The sequence below is a fragment of the Canis lupus genome, chromosome 31 (assembly GCF_048164855.1).
Source record: "Canis lupus baileyi chromosome 31, mCanLup2.hap1, whole genome shotgun sequence".
NCBI classification, from domain to species: Eukaryota; Metazoa; Chordata; class Mammalia; order Carnivora; family Canidae; genus Canis; species Canis lupus.
The window spans coordinates 14170476-14195048 of NC_132868.1; the positions used below are offsets into that span (position 1 = coordinate 14170476).

Consider the following 24573-nt stretch of genomic DNA (forward strand, 5'->3'; position numbering starts at 1 on the left):
CGGGCGGAAAAGCGAGGCGCAGGCGCACTGGCGCACTGTTACCCGAGTGCCCACTTGCCCCTCCCACTCTCGGCAATTTCACTTCCTGTCCTCTGCGCATCTGCTTCCGGGGTATTGTAGGCTCGGCCCCTCCTCAGCTCTTACCCTCCTCTGCCGGAGGAGGGGGGGGAGCCGAGGGGGTGGGGAAGAGTTCGTTGTTTGTTTACACGATGTGAGCGGAAAAAGAGACCAATAAAGTTTATTCTGGAAACAAAAGGAAAAAAAAACAGGGTGACAGAGAAAGGAGACGGGGGCGGGGGCGTGTGGCGGGGGCTAGAAAGGAGAGGGAGCTAGAAGGAGAAAGCGGCAGTTCCGGTGCCGCCGCTGCGGCCGCTGAGGTCTTGGGCTGCTGCTGCCGCGGCCGCCGGGGCTGGGGCCGCCGGCGAGGCAGGGCTCGGGCCCGGCCGGGCAGCTCCGGAGCGGCGGGGGAGAGGGGCCGGGAGGCGGGGGCCGCGCCGCCCGCTCTCCTCTCCCTCGGCGCCGCCGCCGCCGCCGCCGCCGCCGCAGCCGCCCGCGGGGCTGGGACCCGATGTGGTTAGAGCCGCGGAGCCTGGAGCAGCCCCGAGCGTGAGTACAGCGCCGAGCGGCCGGGAGCGGGCGCGGCGGGGCTGCGGACCGGGTGGGTGTGGGGGCCTCCCCGGCGCGCCCGCGGTGTTGGGCGGGGGCCACCCTCGGGTCGTCTCCCGGCGTCGGCCCGCCGCGGAGTTCGCCTGCGATCGCCGCTCCCTCTCCCCCGCCTGCCGCTGGCCTCACCCAGATGCAGAGGCGAGGGCTCGCCGCTTACTCTCCTTTTCCCCCTGGCCGCCGCCACGCTTCGGGTTTCCTTCCTTTTCTCATTTTTTTGGGGATGGGGCGGTCTGGAATCCGAGGAAGTGCACCCAGGGCCGCCGCCCCGGTCGCGGTATCTCGGCCCCCCGCGCCCTTGCACGCCCCCCGGGCCCGCGGGGAGCCGGGCTGCCGCGGGCGGCGCGGCACGAGGGACCCCGGTGGAGCCGCGAGCTGCTCGGGAGGGGCTGTCATGCCCCGGGACTCGGCCCCGCCAGCCGGGCGACCCTACCCTGCCTTTGCCTCACGCTGAGTTTAAATCGCCCGGCTGGGGCAGGGAAGGAAAACCGCTCCCCCCACCCCGCGGTTCTCCTCCCACCCTTCCTCTCGAGCTTGTTTTTTTTTTTTTTTTTTTTGCTTTTAACCGAGACAATCGGACGTATTGGATCTTTCATTCATAGACCTGAGTGAGACGTTGTCTGGTGATTTGTGTCTTTACTAAGTCTATTATGCGATGCCTTTTTCCTCGCTCCTAAGTGGTTCAGAAAGGTAGGGTACGCCCAGGATCGGACTGTGTAAACACCAGCCGTTCAGCCTGTGTTTTGACCGCGGCTTGAGGGGGGTTTATTTTAGGATGCTAAAGGAAGAGCGGTGATGGTGGCTAGTTCCCAGACTCGGGAATCGAAAGCTGTTTTCTTAGATGTCAGTAACTGGGGGACTGTTTACGTAGTTGCATGAAGGGGTAAGGGAGCGCAACAAGAGGGGGCTTTGTAGAGGACAGCCCGTATAGTCTTTAATGAATTAGAGTTGTGATTTCGTTTTAGAAAAGCTTCCTCATTCCAGTGCCTTTGTGCACGCGTGGGACATGGGTTTGCGAGATGATATTTTGAATCCAGTTTGTGAGGTCTGGGATAACCCCTCGAAAACTTGGGTAGATAGACGAGTAAGCCAAGTCGGGTGATTTCAGTGGCCACATTTGAACCACTGCAGACAGTATTGGTCGCATGTTTTCCTCCTTAGAAAATAGATTCTCAAGCGTATTTGCTTTCAAATTTGCTTTTATACAGGCTTGTGTGATGGGGTTGAGAAACGACCTGACAAATACTTAAGATACCATGTTGCTAGTTTAGTTTGGATAAATCAGAATACTCTCTGTCTCTGTTAAGAGGCCCTCAAAGCAACTGCAGTGTAAGAGTTTGTTACTACGTGTATTCAAGTTTTAAGATTTTTTTTTTAAACTAAAGTGTTGAATTCTGGTTGACAGCATAGATTTTTAGCTAAACATCACATATTATGGAAATTTTTGATTATCAGATTAACTGTTCTGCAGTGTCATCAACCAAAATTATCTGAAGAGGGCCCAGTGTGTGTGTGTGTGTGTGTGTGTGTGTGCGCGCGCGCGCGCTTGTTTTTTTTTTTTTTTTTTTAAGTTTTCTCATGTGGTGTTTTGGGATAAAATTAAATAAAATGTCATCCATAACTTTTTTCAAAAGTTTCTTGTGCATTTTCCATCTCTGTAAAATGGAATGCTTTTCTTTGCAAAATAAGTAATTGAAAGAAATGATAGCACATCATAATAGTAATACCTCCATGGACAAAATAGAAAGCAAATGAATATTAATATTCTGTTGACTGTGAGTATAAAGTTTGAAGGCATTTCTGTCAGTTTTAGTTGGAGAATTAAAAATGAGCCACATGTAAATGCAGAACAGTGTTTTTATATAATTAAAGTTTTTAAGTTTTAAGTAAATTGGATTTAGTATGAAAGAGATGTCGCTCCGTACAGCACTGTACTTGAACTGAAAGATTACTGCATCAGTGTGTGTATTCTCATGGGGCTGGACATATGTAAAAGGGAGACTAAAAGAACAGTGACTGCCTGGCTCTGTGTATGGAACAGTCCTTCTGGAGGCAGAGCTTCCTTCCTCTCAGGATAAGATCCTCTCCATCTCAAATAAGTATTCCCTAAAAAACAACAACAACAAAAACCAACCACCTACATTTATAAATGAAATACTTGTATAAGAAGGTAGATCATAATAATGTTTTTCCTAAAACAGTTTACTTTGTGTGTAGCTTTCTTGTTTGGAGCCCTTTACTGAACAGAGTTTTAACATTTGTTGTTACCATTAAAGGGCATTTGCTCTGTTGATCTGTTTATTTGAAAAGAGCTAACTTAATCCCAGTTGATCTCTTTAGCAACTGGAGTAGCATTAAAAGGATCAGTTCTCTATTTTATTATTTTAATATCTTGAATTCTAGGGTAGGTGTGATTCTTTAAGTAAAATGTGTTCCTTAAGCATCATAAAGATTTCGTCTTTGATAAAAATATGTATGATCTTTAAAATTGCGCAGTTTTAGCTGCATAAATCATGGAATATTATGGTTTATATTCATTAGCACAGTTATCAAGCTGTTTTCTTAAGTGCGGTCTTGAATTACAGCAATCCTGTAGCCAGGCAGTATTACTATCTCCGAGAAATGACATTTTAATCTAAGGTCATACAGGCATCAGGTGACAGACTCATTGACAAAACCAGTGTTTTCTGATTCCTTTCAGTATATCAAGCTACCTCTAACCTGCTTCATCCTGCTTTTTAATAGATAAAGAAACTAAGGCCTGGAGAAGTTAATTACTTAAGATCACCTTTTCCTTTATTTCCAATAATAAGTATATGTTTTTAATTCCCTATATAGCTTGAACAGTAGTTTTCAATACAGGCTACATATTAGAATCATCTAGTTATCTTTTTAAAAGTACCAGGACCAGGACACATGGGTGGTTCAGTGGTTGAGCGTCTGCCTTTGGCTCAGGTCATGATCCCGGGGTCCTCAGGTTCCCCACAGGGAGCCTGCTTCTCCCTCTGCCTATGTCTCTGCTTCTTTCTGTGTGTCTCTCATGAATAAATACATAAAAATCTTAAAAAAAAAAAAAAGAAGTACCAGGACCAGAGATTGTGATTTAATTGGTCTGAGATGGGGCCCAGACATCTGTGATTTCTTCATTTGTTTTAAAGTTCCTCAGGTAATAGTAATAGACAAGATTATAAAGCCCTTTCTTTCAAGGACATGCATGGTTTGGTCCTTGCTTGTCTCTCTAGATTCATTTCTCCTCCCACAGCTTCTTTGGCCTTTCCCTGATCTCTTGTGCAAATGCTCTTCCTGAAATATTTGCACTCTCTATACCTCTTCCTTAACTCACTGACTCCTACTCGTCTTTCACATCACCTCCTTCAAAAAGTCTAGTCTGGGTAGGTATCACTACTTCCTGTTCCCATAGCATCTTGTATTCCCACTGTCATAGCATTGACTCACTGCATTATAATTGCCTATTTGTCTGTATCCTCCACCAGGATATAAATTCCATGAGAAGGATAGGGAATCTTTCTATTTTATATATAGTTGTATTCTTCTTATTGGCAAGAACAGTAGCCAGTACATAATAGGCCTTATTAACTGAATAAATAAGTATATTGGCAAAAGATTTCTTTACAACATGTAATAATTTACAAACACCAATCAAGTTTTTATTTCTGCCAAATACATTTAATATCTTTGGTCACTAAAAAATGTATATCCCTGAAGTTGCCACACATATAATTTCATTTGGAGACAGTCAAGACATTATAAATTATGTATAAATTATACCAAGCATGACTCAACCCCAAAGACACACACACAAGCAAAAATAAGGATTATTATGCACAGAACTGCACTGGAAATCAGGAGACTTGAATTCAAATATCAGTTTCACCACAAACATTGCATCCTTGGGCAAGTCTCAGTCTTTTCTGGGCCTCTGTTTCCTCATCTGTAACACAGAGAGATTGTACCAGGTGTTCTGCATGGTACCCATGTAGCCTTAAATCTTATGAGTAATAATACAGCTTTGGAATCTGAAGCGCCTTGGTTGAGTACTTGGCTCTTTCAGTTACTGACAGGATTACTTTGGATTGATTTCCTAATCTGCATAATGGGAGTAATTACTATTCAATAGACTCTTGTTGAAATTTTGAATGAAATCTAGATTTAAGAGAGTTTTTGTCCTTGTATCAGGCACTTAATAAATGTTCATTTCCTTTCCCCCTAGGAGGTGTTAGATCTCGTGAGTGGACTTAGATAACAGAAAAACATAGTTTATATAATCCTATTTTCCACTTTGCTAACTGCTAGCACTACAGATGTGACTAGGGACCAAAATCACTGTGACTTTTAGTTTCATTTTCTTAGAATCCCATTGCACTGTCAGACACCCAGGTGTTAGCCTGTTTGGGAAGTAATTGTGCCTAGGAGTTTCAACCATGACACGATATCGATATACCTATAATACATAATATGAAGGAGGAAAGAATCTGGTGACCTTACAGCATCTCCAAAGACAAGTGATATCAGACTTGACCATTCCAAAAGAAGAGGACAAATTAAAACTATAGGTGATTTATAAAAGAAGACTCAAAATTTTGATAAAACCTCAGTTCACCAAAGCTTAAAATTCAGCGATCATTATTTAGTAATTTCTGGGAGATACAGAAAATATACCTCCGGTGAGGACCAAATTCAAAAGGTAAGATTGTTCTTGATGTCAGATTAGCAATTTCAGATATCAACAGACTGAAATTATTGATATTTTTCTTTATTTGGGAGCCATGTGTTTAAATATATAGTTAGCCTTTATTTGGTAGTAGAGAGTAACCTTACGTGTAGTGTAAATAGTACCTCTTTGCTAGAGTTCCTTGATACCAATCTTATTTTTATATAAACCAAATTGGTGTGCCTGAGTTTTCCCTTAAGTTTATATTTAAAGTGAATTTTACTACCAGTCATTTTGGGAAAAAAAAGTACTATAATAAAACTTAAAAACTGTGGGGAGGAGAAACTGAAATATTAGGGCATAAAAAAGAAATGTGAAGCAACACATAGTAAAATCTGAGAATTCAACTTGAAGGCTTGTGATTTCCATCACTGAAAAAGGTTATTAAATTTTAAATATATCAGTAGTGTTTTATAGCTATATGTGTCTTACTCACATTTAATCCTTTATTCTGTGAACTGATTGATCTTGGTTAAGGAACTTTTAAGTGTTCTTTCTCCCTCTTCCCAAATACATAGTTTGAGGAGTTTAAAGTTAAAGTTAAAATCTTCCAATAAAGAATTTACAAGTTTGTAATAAATTTGGTAACTTAGAGCTTTTTCAAGTTTAATATTAAGTTGAAGCTGTTTTTAAGTGTGGATTATAGAGCTCTGATCTAGAGGGCTAAGGGACTAAATTCCAGTCCCAAAATGCTACTTTGTATTTGTGTATGGGGAAGAAGAGGAAGTTTATATCAAATTTTTACCTCTTTTCCTGCATTGATAGGAATTGTATTATGTTGCTTGCTAAGTAACTCGTATAATGAGATAATTTAAGTGATCTCAAATTATATAAAATTATTAAGGAAGAATACACATACTAATCATTATTCTAAGTTTATATCTAATAAAAGAATTTCATATTTAGCTCAATAACTAAGTAGTCATTTCTTCTGTATTACTTAGTAGTTACCTTGATAATTTATCAAAATTGTTGTCATGTAGTAGAAATTAAGTTTTAGTGACATTTGGCATATAATTGCAATTGTTATGGAGTCTTTGTATCAAAACCAGCATTAGCATTTAAAATAAAGGTGAGATTAAAAAATAGTAAGAATCCTTACAGATCATACCTATCTGGTATACTTCAGATTTTAAATATTTGTATAGTGGAAGCCAAAAAAGTCAATGTTGTGATTTGAAAAAAAGCTGCAACAGAATAGAACATCTATTCTGATCATAATTCTCTTGCCAACCTCAATACCTACTCAAGAGTTAGAAAGACAGAGTGGAGAGATGCATCTTACAAAGTACTATAGAAAGTTAAAACAATATTATGAAGATAATTTTAAGCATAAATTTTTTAGCAGGAAGAAATCATGTTCATTCTTGTTATCTTCAGCACTTAGCATAGTGCCTAAAAGTAAGTGGCCAATAAGCATTGATATTTTTGCAGCAAAATCATAATTGAGAATCAAAATATTTTTCTTATCTTTTATCAGTTTGTAGCTATATACTTTAAACTACCTGAAAAGTAGGTAAGTTGCTCTGTGCCAGTCTTAGTTGATCATTTATTGAATATAAACTTGAAGTATAGCAGAAACACTTTTCTGTAAGTTGTTAACAAGTTGCATATTTCTCTTGCTTTGGGGGATATTTTTAACAGAGGAGGTTAAGGAGAGACTGTGTGCTATGGTGAAAAGAACACTGAATTAGGAATCTAAAACCTGGGTTCTTTTTTTTTTTTTTTTTTTTTTTTAAGATTTTATTTATTTATTCATGAGAGACACACAGAGAGAAAGAGAGGTAGAGAGACAGGCAGAGGGAGAAGCAGGCCCCATGCAGGGAGCCTGACACGGGACTCCATCCTGGGTCTCCAGGATCACGCCCTTGGCTGAAGGCGGCGCTAAACCGCTGAGCCACCCAGGCTGCCCTAAAATCTGGGTTCTACGTTGAACTATTAACCAACTGTTTAGTTTTAAATCTTAATCTTTTGCCGCTTGTTCCTTTTACCTACACAATTTCTAATGTTCTTTACAGTTCCAAAATTCTGTGAGATTCCTAGTATTTTCAAGTCTATTTCTGATTTCAAGAAAAAGTAAGCCACTCCCTAAAAAGGGAAGGCAGTCTATGCCAGTTTGTTTTGTTTTCAGAAGCTAAAATCTTCTTATCTGCTTGTTTATAAATGTGCACATATTTGAAGGCCCTTGTATGAAAATTTGTGGCATAGACAAACTGGCATCAGAAAAGAATGGGCTAGAAAAGATTCTTTTCTTTCTGACCATCAGTGACTTTGGAAATCAAACTAACTTCAGGCATGGCCATTTTAGTTACTGGCACTCAGGCAGTTGAATGACAGGCATGGAGAGTAGGTCATCCATTGCACACCAGTTGCCAGGGTTATGAAGGCCAGCAAACCTGTCACAGCACCCTTAATAGCCACTGGTGACCATCCTTACTTGTTAAAGACTTCTAGGAAAGTATGTTCCACAGTTTCCTTTGGTGACCCACCCCATGAGATGGTTTTCAGAAACTGTGTTCTAATTTTAGGAATATAATTCCAGAGACACAGTAAGCCTCTTTTTTCCAGATACATCCTTTTTGCGCAGATATAAGGAAAGATAACAAAAATCATCGTTCTTGATTAGAAAGCATTGGTATTTATGCCACTGATTTGTTGTTTCTATAAGTGTTCAAATTACTCACCTATGTGGTTTGAATATTTTTTAACCAGGAAACTGTCCAAAAATTTAGGTTTTTTTTTTTTTTGAGATTTTTTTTAAATTTATTTGAGAAAGAGAGAGAGCATGAGCAGTGGGAAGAGGGGCAGAGGGAGAAGCAGACTATCGGCTGAGAAGGGAGTCGGACGTGGGGCTCGATCTTGGGACCTCAAGATCATGACCTGAGTCCAGGGCAGATGTTTAACTGACTGAGCCATCCAGGTGCCCCTATTTAGAGTTATTTTGAGTATATACTCATTTTTAAACAAGCTAAGCATATTTCTGTGGCTTATTTTTCTTTGGGAGGTCATTTTTTTGCAAGTACTTCTCTGATGGACTTATTGCAGGCCTAGACCTAAAAGTACTATTGCATTTAGAAACAATTGACTGCCTCTAGCATAAAAGTGAGTGGACTGTGTGTGTGTGTTTTCCTTAGGAGATTAACTTCTTGGAAAGAGCAAAAATCTTGAAGTTTTTTTGCTAAATAAGCTACTATTCTATGAATATGAATTTATAGAGTACATCATCAAGTATAAAGCATCACTAAATCACTAACGGGAAAAATTGTGTGTGGGGAGGAGTCTGAAATTAGGACTACTAACGTCCAATCTGAAATCAAACCATACTTGACAGTAGGGAAAGGAAAAACTGTGTTTTATACTTCACTTTTTAAATTTATAAATATTAATAGTAATATCATTTTGAAGTTGTTGTCCATTTGAATTATTTCCTTAAAATCTAATGGCTATTATTATTTGCTTTTGAGACTCCCATAGGCAGCATCTTAATGTATTTATGAAAGAGATATTCTTTTTCTCTATATGGGAGTTGTAAAGGTTGAACATGACTTTTTCAAAGCAGCTTCTGTACTTGTCTTTATAATAGTAAGTACTCAAAGTACTTTGGAATATTAGTAATTTTATAGTGTGGAGACTGATTGTTTTCTCTTCACTAGAAATGGCCAACTTTCAGTTCTCTTAGTGATATTATGGGGCTCCAGATTTCTTCAAAATCACTGAATAATTTTGACTAATTCTGTACAATAAAAAGCAACCTTTTTTATAGCCATGTTATATTCACGGCACTACTAATGTATAGCTAAATGTATCTACTAATGTACAACTACTAAAGAGCATTGCTAAATATATCATGCTATGGTCTTCTTTGTTGAGTATAAATATCATGCATATAAATTAGTATATTTCTCCTACAAATTTTTTTTTAGCAACTAAAATGAAGGTAAGTTATTTGACAGTAGGACAGAATATTTGAAGTTAGTACAGTCTTAAAATAAGCCAAGAAGTGTGCTTAGCTTGTTGAAAAATACAGTCAGTGTACTTAGGCGTCTTTAATTTTCTTTCTCCAAAATATACGTCATAATGGCTAAGAGCATGTGCTCTGGAGCCAGACTATTGAGATTAGTAGTTTTGTAGCTTAGGGCAAGTTATTTAACCTGTCTGGGTTAAACACTCTCCGGGTTAATAGACATTTCCTTGTTTGTAAAAGAAGGATGATAACAGTACCTACATCATAATATTGTAATGAGGATTAAATGACTAATACATTAAAGCATTTAGAACAGTGCTTAGCATGTAGTAAGCACTCAACTCCAGGACACCTGGGTGGCTCAGTGGTTGAGTGTCTACCTTCGACTCAGGGCGTGATCCCAGAGTCCCAGGATCCAGTTTGCATCAGGCTCCCCACAGGGAGCCTGCTTCTCCTTCTGCCTATGTTTCTGCCTCTCTCTCTGTGTCTTTCATGAATAAATAAATGAAATCTTAAAAAAAAAAATTAGGCTCCTTGAGAGCACAAACTGCGTCATATTCATCAATTTATTTGGGGGCTTTAACATTATGTAGTGAATTGAATTTTGTCCATTCTGAGGGTTTACTAATGGATCCAGTCTCTGGAGAGTGAACAATAAGATTGCCTTCTAACAAGTTTCTTGATTACTGCTTGCTTTTTGTTCTGTTATAACTTTTAAAATTTCTTTCTAGCTCTAGGAAACTGAATTCTGTTTCATACCTACTCCTAAGAGAGGTTAGCATATGGAGATTTAGCTTGATAGAAATGAGAGATTGATGGATGGAAGATACTAGGTAAATGGATGTACATTTTTCATGTCTAATCTGATCTTCCTTGGATCGATTTTTCCCTGTCAATTCCTGGAATCTCAAAATCCCTGGCAGATATCTTAATATCACTCGGCCATTGAAGCAATACTTGTTTCAAGCTACTAGGCATTTCTTTTCCCTGTCCTCCATGTGCTAAAGACTATGGTTGTGTCATATTGTTGCATAATCCCTGTATTACATGGCTTTTATAGAATTCTCATGTCATGTTTTAAAGCTGCTTATATCTCACACATTATACTTGTTATGAAGCCTTTATTAAATACCATATTTACTCTTTTGTATATCATTTTGTTGCCCAGTTTACACTCATTGGACGTTGTGTAAAACTTACAAGTCATTTATGTGAAAATAAGGAAAGCAACCATGCATTCTGATTTTTCAGTGAGTTATCTCTAATTCTTTGCTTTTTTTTTTTTTTTTAAGATTTTATTTATTCATGAGAGACAGAGAGAGGCAGAGACATAGGCAGAGGGAGAAGCAGGCTCCATGCAGGGAGCCCGATGTGGAACTCGATCCCTGGTCTCTAGGATGACACCCTGAGCCAAAGGCAGATGCCCAACCACTGAGCCTTTAATTACTAACTTACCTACACAGCATCATTGATACAAATATTTGTGGTATCATCTTGTTGGCACCTTACATAAATGAGACTGTTAGTTCATATTTAAGTGTTTGGTAAATATTTATGTTTATCTTTTCTCACCTCCTACTTGTTAGCCATTTAGCCTGCTCTTGATGGTCACACACCATAACTTATTCGTCTCAAGTTGGTGATCCCATCACCTGTATCTCTCATATACCAATTGATAGTAACAATAAAATCTATATACTTTTTAAAACTATAATATATCATTATTATTAATTTATATGGATATTTCTTTAGAAAGGATCTATAATTTTAGGACAGTTATGCAAAATTTTCATTATTACTTTTAAAGAATTGAGCATACTTCTAAACATTTTTTTATCCATGTGAAACTATATAGAATTTCATTTCTTTAAGGGGGTGGTATGTGCAGTGAAAAGAAACAAAAACTAAACAAAACATGACAATGGACTGTTCTAGTACTGACCAAGAGTTTATTGCCTTAGTATCTGGTTGCGATTAACCTAGGCATTGAAGTTAAGAATTAACTACTTATTTTAAAATGGCATCATGGAGAGTTATAGCTAACAACCTGTGTGAGAAAAATTTCCTTGATTTTTCTAAATGTACACATAAGTATGTATACTTTGAGTTACCTCAAACCCAAACTTTAATATCATGAATCTGGGAAAGAGGAATATTATGGACTTTGTAAATGTTATCTCCTTTAGTCCTCACAGTAGCAGTTCACACATTAGGAAACTAAAGTTCCACGTCTAATCAGTACAGTGGAGTCTCATCACAATTTACGTGAATTCAGGTATATATACCCAGCCAAAAGTAAAATCATGACAAAAGTAATCATTTAAATATTGCGGTCACATCTCACTACTGAGCTTTTTTTTCAAAATAGACATGAGATTAAAGATGTGAATCTCTATCACCTCAATTGATCTCATTGTGTAGGCATGAACAACTCAAAGTGTTGAGTGTGATTCTGTTAGTCAATCATATATAATGTTCATACAGCATAGCTTCTAATGCCAAACCTGTAGTGCTTAACCAAAGAAACAACAATTTTTTCCAGTGCTGGAAGAGAACTGGTGTTTCAGACTAGCTGAGCAATTGTGTTGATTTCCAAAGTGGCCTGCAGATATGGCCACAAGAAACCACCGTCTCTACATGTGCATCCTCTCTGAAACATACATGTACATGCGTAAACCCACACCCTTTTAAATATATATTTTATGTATTGCACATAAAATTTTATTGTGTGTTCTAGATTGCTGTAAGTGTATCTTTATGCAAAATTTTTCTATACAAGGTGTTATACGAAAAATGTGTACATTGTGTTGTTTATGGATGATCTAAGAGATTTTTCAAGGAAAATGTCTACACACCCACAGACTGTGTGTTGTTTGCCACTATATACCCAGGGTGTCGCACATTGCTAAGCACAAAGTTTATTGCATCACAGGGGAAAAAATGTTTAATACTTAACTACTTATTTTTAAAATATAAATATATATGCAGTGATCATATTTTCGCAGCTCAGATTAAGAAGCCTTTGAAAAATTTGCTTCATACCCCAGATGAATTAGTTTTAAGTCATTTTAGAACAGTATGGAAATAGAATATTGGAAATTACAGCTATCTCACAACATCTGGTCCTGATATAATTACTGGACTTAGCATTACTTATGTTTCTTTCCTTTGTCCCATCTCTTCTTTTATATGTATATGGATGGATTTGCTAAAGGGAACTCAACCATACTATGCAGAATTTATTTTATGAAAACTTGGATTAGATTCGCTAACTCTTGCAACTAGAGAAATGAAAAAACTAGGATAGGACATTTAAATAAGGTGACAGATCTACATATTACTCTTACCTCCCTATGTAATATTCATTCCCTTTGTACAAACACCCACTTTTTAAATATCCTATCTAATCTGTGCAGGGAGGTAGAACTTCCCCCTAGAGTTTCCCTGTGCCAGTCTTTCTAGCTAGCCTAGAAAAGAAAGACTACTGGGCCAAGAAGACATGATCTCTCTCACACTGGGAGAGAAGAAAGAATTGGCTCAGTGAAATGGGACATTTGGTTATAATTCCAGATCAGAATAAAAATATCTAACCTGCCTGCTAACCACGTGACACTGAAGAAGCCACTTAGGTTTTATGAGCCCGAAAAGATCACTAGATGGCTAGTAACTAAAAGAGATATTTCCAGGATGCTGTGTTCCAGAAATGAGCTTGTGCAAACTTTAAGAATGTAGGACTCAAATAGCAGCTGTGAATAAAATAGAAATAATAATAATTCAGTAGTACATTAAGTCTGCTTTATGATTGTCAAGTATCTAAGAATGCAAAGATGGCTAAATATGAAATTTTATAATGCATAGGTCAATGCATCTGATAAGGAAAATAAACATATCAGCAAACATGGAAAAGACATTAATAATTTCCTTTTATCAATTTAAAAGCCAGGAATGAAGAAAAATTTCCTTAACAAAACATATCAAACTAAAAGCTAAAATAATAATTGACAGTGAAATGCTAGAGAAACAATGACTATTAGAAACTCAGAAACCCATTATCACTACATTATTATATAACATTCTTCAGGAAGTTCTGACCAATATAGTTAAGACATGAATTAGAACCAAGAGGAATAAATATGAAAAAAAACTGCATAATCCCATTTTTGGTATGGTATGATTGCATTCCTGGGAAAACCAAGAATCAACTGAGAAGTTTATTAGAACTAGTAAGAATGTAGAGTAGGTAGATTTAAGACAAATACTTTAAATTCAGTAGTTTGGGGATGCCTGGGTGGCTCAGTGGTTGAGCGCCTGCTTTCGGCTCAGGGTATGATCCTGGGGTCCTGGATCGAGTCCCGCAACAGGCTTCCTGCATGGAGCCTGCTTCTCCTTCTGTCTATGTCTCTGCCTCTCCCTCTATATCTCCCACTAATAAATAAATCTTTAAAAATAAAATAAATTTAGTAGTTTGCCTTTATAACAGAAGTAGTTATTTAGAAAATATGGTAGAAAAATCATAACAATGATGATGGAAAATAAAAAATTATGTTAATAAGAAATGTGGGAGTCATTTCCATGTAAGGAAACCTGAAAACTGAAAAATTCTGGGATAAAGGCAGGGTAGGGTAGGGAGGGTGGTACAGGGGGAAGAATATCATGTGCCTGCGTGGAAAGTCCCAGCTATTACAAATATCCATTTTTCTCAAGTTAACTTACAGGTTTATCATAATTCTGATTTTTAAAAAATGTGTTTGAGGAATTAACAAGATAATTCTTAGTTTTGTCCAAGAGGCTTAAACAGGTAAAGAGAAAAAAGTGAAAAACCAAGAAGAGTGACAAAGAGCTAACCACTATAACCCTATTAGATATCAAAACATACTATAAAACCATAATAAATGAAAGAGTTGGATACTGGCATAGCATTGATAGTAAAATTGATAAAAGGGAATCGAGATCCCAAAAATAGATATTCTAAATATAATGAAGGAATCCTTGGAAACCAGTAGAAAAGGGAAGATAGTGCGTTTTTTTTGTTTTTGTTTTTTTGTTTTTTTTTTGTTTGTTTTTTGGAGAGTATTAAATAGTATTCAAAATAAATTTGAATTTTTATTTAATCTTATATACCAAAATAAATTCCAGGTAAATTGAGGAGTTAAATGAAATAGAGTAAATATCCTTATGCTAGTCTCATTTAAGAAAGATATTTATGTGGATGGGGAAATACCATCCAAACTTTAAAGAACTGGAAGGACTCATGAAGGACTCATACATTTGACTCAGAACATTGACATTTATTCTGTCCTTTTCTCCCACCCCCAATCTCCCCAGTTCTAATGAACAAATTAAAGATATGGAGAGCAGGATTAGAAATGTGCAAATATGTAACAGACAGATGTTTATCTCTATGTATTTGGATCAAACCATTTTATTGGTGGGCTTCATGGAAGGGTTAAAGGGCTGGGAGTCCATTGAGATTCAACGCCCTTGGCCCAGCCAGGATCTCCCCAACTTCACAGTTACAGAAAGTCAAATGTTTATCTTTAAATTTTGAAGTATTTCTGCAAATGCTTTCAAAAGTACCAAATTCAATGAATGAGTAAAGAACTTGAGAAAACAGGTTTATTTTCTAAAGTGAAAATAAAAGCAAATGGGAAAATGTTTCTCCCTGACAGATCATCAAAAAAAGTGAAACTTTAAGATGCAGTGATATATTTTTACTTTTTGAGTTAGCAAGAAATGGTTTTGCTGCTGATGAAAGTGCCATGAAATGGGCTTGTTCATATATTTCTATTGGCAGTCTAAACTGATTGAACTGATTGCTGAATTAGGTCAGCAGTTTTTGTGCCTTTAAAATTAACATTTTGATGCCATAATTTCATTTGCTGTATTATATATGGAAATTTTAAAACAGCTTAAGTATTCTGTAAGTAAACCACTATATATATCTCCCATAGAAATAGGTGGTCATACAACAAACACTATTGTTTATGAAGAATTTACAATAATTTGAGGAAATGTTTTTGAAGTGAAAAAGCAACATAAAAATCATTATACTGTATGAGCACAACTATATAAACCAAAGAAATAAACTAAAATATTCATAGAAAAAAAAAGCCATAAGAGAGAACATCTCAAAAAATGGTAATAATGGTTATGTCAGATGCGTTTTTTCACTGGTTTGTTTTCTTTATTCATCTGTACACCATTGCATTTTAAGTAGGTACAGAGCACAGTCTTATTAGATCTTAATAGACACTTCAGTCAATATTTAAGTGAATGAATTTCTACAGTAAGCATGAATTACTTTTACATTGAAAGAAATATGAATACAATCCACATCTAAGTTAAGAGAAGGAGAAGTGTGGGAAGTGCCCTAGAAAGGAACGTGATTAATAATATCTTACACTTAGATTTCCAGTTTTCACAGTTCTATCTTATAAGATCCTTTTCTGTTAATAATATCATTACTTGCTAAGTTAAGAATTTCTGTAACCTTTACTATATCCTACTTGACCTACCAAATTCAACCAATCACTAAGTCTTAGGTATTTCTTTTTGGAAATGTCTTTTGATTTCATTTTCACCTTTTCTCATAGTCACTGCCTTATTTTAGTTCTTTCCTACCCTGACTAGTCTCTCCACTTTTCTCTCTTTTACTTTCCATGCTGCTGCCAACATTACCAGACATGTAAATAACTAGCAGAATTTCATGAATGTGCTATAATAAATAGATTCTGTGGAAGAGAACAGGGGAGAGATTGACACTGCTTCCACACTGTTGCCAAAATATCACTCATCCTAAAATACAAAATTGATCTGCTTAAAGCTCAGTAACTCCTTGTGGCCTACATTTTGCTTCTCAAGCTTTGAGTATGTAAGAATCATCAGGGGAAATTTGTTACAATGTAAATTATCCCCCCAAATGTAAATTACTCAGACTCTAGAAAATCATATTCAGTGCATCTACAGGCCTGGGAACATGCATTTTTAACAAGGCTTCCTACTCTTGGTCCTGTACATATGATCCCAGGATGAGATTTTAAGGAACGGTAACCTTGGAATATCATTACTTTACTATCATTCTCATAATTTGGCACCAGCCTACTTTTCTTTTTCTTTTTTTTTTTTTTTCAGCCTACTTTTCTATATGGAGTTTCTGTACTTTCCCTCACTGAACACCTTGTAATCTAGCCATTGTGAACTCCCTCAAACTAACCTAGGCCTTTCTGGACCTCTGTGCTCATCATGCGTGTTCTGTTTCTGCTGCTCCTACCCAATAACTTGTTGACCTGACACACTATCTTGAGCTTCTGTATTAAGTATTCCTGGAGTCACTCTTCAAGACCAAAGTCAATCCCTCCCTCCTCTGTTTTCTGTAGCCTCTGCTTATACAGCACATACATATGCACTAATTTTGTTTACTTCTTTACACATCTGTCTTCCTCAGTAGGTTATAAGCCTTTTGAGGTCAGGGATTTATTTATCTTGTACCCCTAGCATAAGCCTGGCCCATAATAATCGCTTAACAAATGTGTGTCATATAATTAACAGTCCAATAAAGAAGACTGGAAATGAGTGATTAGTCCCATTTTTCAGTAAGGAAAAGAAGGTCTTAAGAAGTTACATATTTGCTTACAGTTACCCAACTTGTGAGTATAGACTTGAGATTCACACACCCAAGATTCACACACGTGGCTTCTTTTCTGGTTTTGGTCCTCACAGGTAGACTGTCACAGTAAAATTACACACAAACACACCTTTTTAAGCATCTCACTTATCAGTTGATCATGTTTGGGGCGGAAGGTGTTTCATAAACTTTCTCATCACATTCAGTCTTTGTAAAATAAAACCTATTCCTCCAGAGCAAGAACGGATTACTAGATATTAAACTGTTTGTCTCTCAGTTTCACATCCAACCTCCTATGCTCTACTTTGTGATGCTTATTTGTATGCCTTGCAGAAACGTGTTCTGCATATTATAAAAAAAAAAACAACAAAACAAAACCATATTATAGTACCTAATGGGTTTCCACAAATGCTGCTTTAATTAAATTCAGCTGACATTTACATATGTAACATTTTATCCTGCAACAACAAAGACAAAAAGCTATGTATGTATTAAATATTCAAGTAGGTTTCCATCATATTTTTTAAAGCTCCATTTTCATAGTTTAAATGTGTTTAGCCTGACTATAGACTAAGACTTAAGACTTCAGTCTTAAGGTGTTGATGGAAATCAACCACCAGCTGCAAAGTTCAGATCCAGTATGCCATAGAATACATGTAGCTATGGCTTGAACCAAATGTTAGCAATGAAATATTTAGTAGCAACTGTTCTTTTAAAAGAAACATTTTAGATAATTAGAGTCATCTTGTAATACCCTTATACCCAGCTGTCAGCTTTTTACTTTTTCTGCCAATATTTCTGGAACTGAAATCAAGAAAATGGAAATTAGGGTACCATACTTTGAAATACATTAAACACTTGAAAAACTGTTATATCTTATAAAGATTTCCAAATAGAGTTCCTCAGTTAGTGTCGCAAAGATATTTATAAAAAGCAAATATCTATAATAACACCAATATTAAGCTGAAATATATGCATTGGTAAATAAGAGGAGCATTTGAGAATTTGAAGAATTTGCCTCTATGAACAGCCAGTGAACTTGAAGACTATTAAAGTAAATTTGAGAATTTTAATTTCATTTTGAAATATTGTTTCTTAATTTTGTTACCATGTTTAATCAGCATCTCACTATCCTTCCATTCTCCCTTTTTAGCTTTTGTCATCTTTCTACTTTCAACATACTCAAATCTCCATTTTCTGTCACATCAACTTTCAGTAATAGTCCTGATTCCCCACGATGTTAGACAATGATAATATTACTCCCGTTTTCCTTTCAAGTCTTCTACCCTTTCACCATAAATTATGTGATTTTTACATTGTCAAGTAATGGTAACGCTGATATTTGATACTGTAACCATACTGAAACCTGCTTATGTTTTGACTATAGGTAGATTTTAATAGTTGAAACTGATACTATTTACATTAATATGATTATGTAAAATGTTTCATTCCACAACTAAATAGAACGATAGGATTAGATTTCTTTCTCTGTGTTCAACATCATGAACCATGCAAAGAATATTTTTAGCATTTCAGTCACATGGTTCCTCTTTTCATACACTTTACAAATTGCTCAAATTGTGCTGTTTCATATTTTGAGCATGATTTTATTGTATATTTGAGGGTTTTGTTTTGTTTTGTTTTGTTTTTCCTAAAGTCCTCAATTCCTTTTATCTGTTGCTCAGAGCCAGTTGTGTTCTTTGTCCTGAATATTTTTTACTTGGGCTATACAGAGTTCATCTACTAGCTTGGGTTTATTACTTCTTACACTTGATAAAACTTTACTCTAGGATTGCTTTTTCTTGTTATTTATGCTGTTTGGCCACTGGGTCAGTTCTACCATGTCTAGTGTAGTAATCTTCCTCCTTCTTGACCTCCATCTTTGGTTGGGTAGAGTAATAAATCAGGTGCCTCAGAATTGGTTCATGGAAGTAAAACCCATGGAAATATCTTTATTTTTTCTTCACACATGATAACTTGCTGAGTATAGAAATCCTGATCAAATTGTTTTCCAACATATTTTAATTGCTGCATAGTTTTTCACTACTAATTATTTTTTAGTTTAATTCCAGTGTAGTTAACATACAGTATTTTATAATTTCAGGTATGCAACCTTCACTACTGTTATTATTGAGGAGAAGACTGTTGCCAGTCAGTTAATTGTTCCTTTACATATTACTGATTCTTCCCCCTATGAAAGCTTTTAGGCTTTTATCTTTTATTGTCTAGTATGGAGGGGTTTTTAAATATTTATTCTGCTCAGTTGTCTCTTTTAGTCTAAACATGTAAGCCTCTCCAGCTCAGATGCTTTTTATTTCTTTAATTTCTTTCTCCATTTTCCTCTTATTTCTTCTGGATTAACAAATATTTGGTTGGACCTCATTGATTCATCTTCTATATCTGTTTACCCCTTATTTTCAATATGCTACTTTTTACTCTGTGTTTTAGCAGGGTTTTTTTTTTTTTATTTTGAAAATCCAATAGGTGAAATATATCATTTACTTTGCTTTTTATTATAAATAAAGATGAGTAATTATCATATGTTTTTTTGGTCACTTACATTTCTTTTTCTATGAACTCTGAGTTCACTTCTTTTTTTATCCATTTTTTACTGGGTCATCCTGTATATACCATAGGGATTTCTCCCATTTTCAGTTATATGAGTAGCAAGTAATTTTTACTAGTTTATCTTTTGAATTTGCCCAAGGTTTTCTCCTACATAAAGGAATTTTTTATTTTTCTGTAGTTGGATTTATTAATCTATTTATGGCATCTTGATTTCACTAAGAAAAGACTTCCTCACATATATGAGAAAAGATCATCTCATGTTTTTTTATAGTACTGCTATGTTTTTTTTTACATTGTGATTGTTATTCTAAATAGAATTTCTTTGAATGTAAGGTGTAAATAGGGAACCCACTCTTTTTTTTTTTTTTTCCGAGCGTCCAGCCAGTTGTTCCAAATGGTCTTTTCTGTATTGATTGGAAATGACATCCTTTTTATATAATACATTGTGTCTATTTTAAATATTTTGTTTTATTTATCTGACACCATGAGCTATATCTTACCATTGTAATTATTGTGCTTTTATAATATATTTTAATATCTGGTAGGACTAGGCCCTTTCTCTCCCTTCTTTTCCCTCCTCTCCTAACTCCTCCTGGGTTTTCTGCTTTTCTTTCTATTTTTCTTTTTGAACATAAGAATCAGCATAATAAATTCTACACATACAAATCATGCTAGTATTAATTTCTGTTATGTTAAATGTATAGATTATTTCAAGGAGAATTGACATCTTTATGAACTTGAGTCTTCCTATCCAAGAATATGTTTTTCTATTCCTTCAAGTCATTTATGTTACGCAACGACATTTTAAAATTAATCAGTAAAAATTAAACTTTTCTTCCCCTCCAAGTGGCTAGTTACTTCTACCGGGATTGTCTATTAAATAATACATCCTATTACCTGACATAGAGATTCTGATTTTTTTTTTTTCCTATACAAACCGCAGCAACTACTTGGTTTCATTTCTTTACTCAGTTCTGTTCCCTAGATCTGCATCAGCCAATACTATATATATAATTTTTTTAATTGAAGCTTTAATGTCTGTTAAGGCTAGTGTCCCCTTATTATTCTTTTTTCAAACATTCAATAAACTAAAAACTATTATAAAACTTCTTACACTGTATAAAAACTTTCTCTCACACAGACCTGCCTCACTTCAGGTATTAGTTATCTTAAATAAAGTATTAGCTAAGGGAGTCAGTAGTTTGTGAAAACATACACATGCACACTCCACAGTCACATGGCATTAATGATAGAAATACCATTGGTCATTTTAACTTTAGGATATCTGTAACACACATATATAAATTCAATCACTCACACAAAAACATACTTTAGTAAAATATGAATAGAAAGCTATTCCTTGACATATTTTTTTAAAGATTTTATTTATTTATTCATAGAGACAGGGGGGGGGGCAGAGGCACAGGCAGAGGGAGAAGCAGGCTCCATGCAGGGAGCCTGATATGGGACTCGATCCAGGGTCCCCAGGATCAAACCCCGGGCTGCAGGCAGCGCTAAACCACTGCGCCACCGGGGTTGCCCACCTTGACATATTAAATAATAAATATCCCAAACCAGAAGCTTTAGTCAGGCTTGATAATAAAAGATTCATGCTCTATTCATGTTATGAATAATAAGGAACAATCAATAACTTCTCATTTGTGTTGGTGTCAATACTAATACAGTTAGACAAGGGAAAGAAAATGAGTATAATACAGGAGGAGACAAAGTATTTTATTTGCAAATTTTTGTTTCCATTTTGTATATCATTTTTATCTCCTAAATTCCCAATCATATCCTGCCCTTCAAAAGTGTAGCCAGTGTTAATAGCATGTGATTAATTCTAGAGGGAAAAATAGAAGAGGATAAAGGAATGTATATTTACATATATTTTTAATCCATATTTTTATTTTCTTAGTATAGAATTACAGTCATTTTCAAGTCTATCATTATATTCCCCTTTTAAATTTATATTTAATTTTCATCATTAAAATAATTGCATCTTCTAGTAATGACAGCATGATAAAGTTGGGTGATTTTCCTCCATAGAAAACAGGTACAAGAATGTTAGAGTAACTATAATAATATCAGTGAAGATATATTGTAAAATAAAGAGTGATACTAGAGACACAGAAAGACATTTAATAATTATAAAAGAATGAGTGCAGCAGGAAAGTATAAAATTCTAAGTATATATGGACGTAACAGAGACGCAAAATATATGAACAAAAGGTAGTAAAACTGGAAGGAGAAATAGTCTGTTCAGCATTTAGAGTCGGAGATTTTAGTACCCTTCTCTCAACAGTTGATAGAATAAGTAGGCAGAAAACAAGATAAAGAAGACTTGAGTAAGGCAAGTTGACCTAATTGACATCTACAATAAACTACACTAAACAACACATTCAAAGTGGACTTAAAATATTTATCAAGATGAGCCATATATTGACCTATAAACTAAATATGAGAAAATTGAAATTATGCAGAAATTATTCTGCAACCACAAGGAATTAAATATCAATGCCAAAAATATCAATACAGAAAGAAATAGGGCAGCCTGGGTGTCTCGGCGGTTTAGCACTGCCTTCAGCCCAGGGCTTGATCCTGAAGACCCAGGATCGAGTCCCATGTCAGGCTCCCTGCATGGGGCCTGCTTCTCCCTATGCCTGTGTCTCTGCCTCTCTCTCTCTCTGTCTCTGCCTCTCTGTCTCTCTCCGTGTCTCTCATGAATAAATAAATCTTAAAAAAAATACAGAAAGAAATAAGGAAAATCCTCAAATAGTAGAAAATAATGTATTTCTAAAGTAACCCATAGGTGAAAGAATTCACAGGAGAAATTAAAAAATACTTTAACTGAATGAAAATAATACAACATATGAAAATGTTCAGCATATAGGTAAAGCAGTCTAAGGAAGAAATTTATAGCTTTAAAGACATACTAGAAAAGAAGAAAGGCCTAAAATCAATATATAAGCTGCTGGTTTAAGAAGCTAGAAAAGAAAAAGTAAATTAAACCCAAAGTATATAAAAGAAATAATAAAGATCAGAGTAGAAATCAAGGAAATAGAACATAGAAGGAAAATCAGTGAAATGAAAAGCTGGTTCTTGGGCAGCCCTGATGGCCCAGCTGTTTGGCGCTGCCTTTGGCCCCGGGGTGCAATCCTGGGGACCCAGGATTGAGTCCCACATCAGGCTCCCTGCATGGAGCCTGCTTCTCCCTCTGCCTGTGTCTCTGCCTCTCTCTCTCTGTCTGTCATGAATGAATAAATAAAATCTTTAAAAAAAAAAAAAAAAGAAAAGAAGAAAACCTGGTTCCTTAAAAAAGTTCAATAAAATTGATAACCGCTTTAAATAATGATCAAGGAAAAGGGAGATGCAAATTAATAAGAATGGGAAGTATCAAAGATACTATAGATACATAAAAATGTAATAAAGGAATGTCATGAACAACTTTAACCAATTTGACAACTTAGATGAAGTGGGGGAATTCCTTGAAAAATACAAACGACCAAAATGGACTCAAGAAGAACTAGAAAAGCTGGGGTGCCTGGGTGGCACAGTTGGTTAAGCATGCAGCTCTTGGTTTTGGCTCAGGTCGTGATCTGGGGTTCTGGGATACAGCCCAACATTGGACTCCTTGCTCAACATGGAGTCTGCTTGGGATTCTCTTCTATCTCTGTTCCTCTCCTTCATGCTCACTAATGCTCTCTCTCTAAAATTGATAGGTCTTTTTAGAAAGGAAGAAAAAACAGAAAATCTAAACAGACTTATATAAAGAAATTCAATTATTAATTTAAAACCTTCCAACAACAACAAAAATCCAGACCCCAAAAGCATAGCTGGTAATTCTGGCAAACAATGAAGGAATTAAAAATATGAGTCCTACCCAGATTTTCAGAAAATACAGGAGTAGAAAATGTCACCGCTCATTTTATGAGGCTAGTATTACCCAGATACCACAGCCAAATAAGGACATTTCAAGACAAAAAACTAGTAGCCGGGAATCCCTGGGTGGCTCAGTGTTTTGGCACCTGCCTTTGGCCCAGGGCGCGATCCTTGAATCCCGGGATAAAGTCCTGCGTCAGGCTCCCGGCATGGAGCTTGCTTCTCCCTCTGCCTGTGTCTCTGCCTCTCTCTCTCTCTCTGTGTGTCTATCATAAAATAAATGAATAAAATCTTTAAAAAAAAAAAAAAACCTAGTAGCCAATATTCCTCATGAAATAGATACCAAAAAAATCCTTAACAAAATATTAACATATTAAATCTAGCAATATGTAAAGAGGATGATACATCCAGCCACATGGGATTTATCCTAGCAATGCAAGGCTGGTTTAACTTCCAAAGTCAATTCAATGTACTATACTGCACTACTAAGATAAAGTTGAAAAAGCATATGACCATCTAAGTAGATGGGAGGAAAGTATTTGACAAAATTCAGTACAAACTCAAAAACTCTCAGGGAAATAGGAATTGAAGGCAACTTCCTTAACCTGATAAAGGATGTTTATGAAAAAACCAATATACTGGGGTGCTTGGATGGCTCAGTCAGTTAAGTGTCTGACTGTTCATTTCATCTCACGTCATGATCATGGGGTTGTGAGATCAAGTCCCAAGTAGGACTCTGTGCCCAGTGGGCAGTCTGCTTGAGATTCTCTTTCCCCCTCTCTTTCTGCCCCTCCCTGACTCATGCATGTGCTTACTTGCTCTCTTTTCCTCTAAAATAAGTAAATTAAAAAAAAAAAAATCTCCCCCTCTGCCTCCCTCCCCACTGGCTCACACACACTCTCTCTGTCTCTCTCTCTCTCTCTCTTTTTTTTTTTCTCTGTCTCTTAAAATAAATAAATACTTCATGGTGAATGATTTTATGCATTTTAGCTTAAGCTCAAGACCAAGGCAAGGGTGTTTACTCTCACCACTTTTATTCACCATTACACTGGACGTCCTAGCTAGAGCTTTAAGATAAGAAAAAGAAATGGAACTGAAGATGTGAATTTATTAGCAAGGCTGTAAATACAAGATAATAAA

At 36.4% G+C, this 24573-nt stretch overlaps 1 protein-coding gene across 1 annotated transcript in view; it reads left to right on the plus strand.

Annotated features, from left to right (window-relative positions):
* Positions 1 to 455: 455 nt before the first annotated feature.
* PIK3CA (phosphatidylinositol-4,5-bisphosphate 3-kinase catalytic subunit alpha) overlaps positions 456 to 24573 on the plus strand; it is an 80027-nt gene continuing 55909 nt past the window's right edge. Inside the window, exon 1 of the mRNA XM_072807460.1 lies at positions 456 to 606. The gene's annotated coding sequence lies outside the window, so the exon portion shown is untranslated. The remainder of the gene's footprint in view (positions 607 to 24573) is intronic.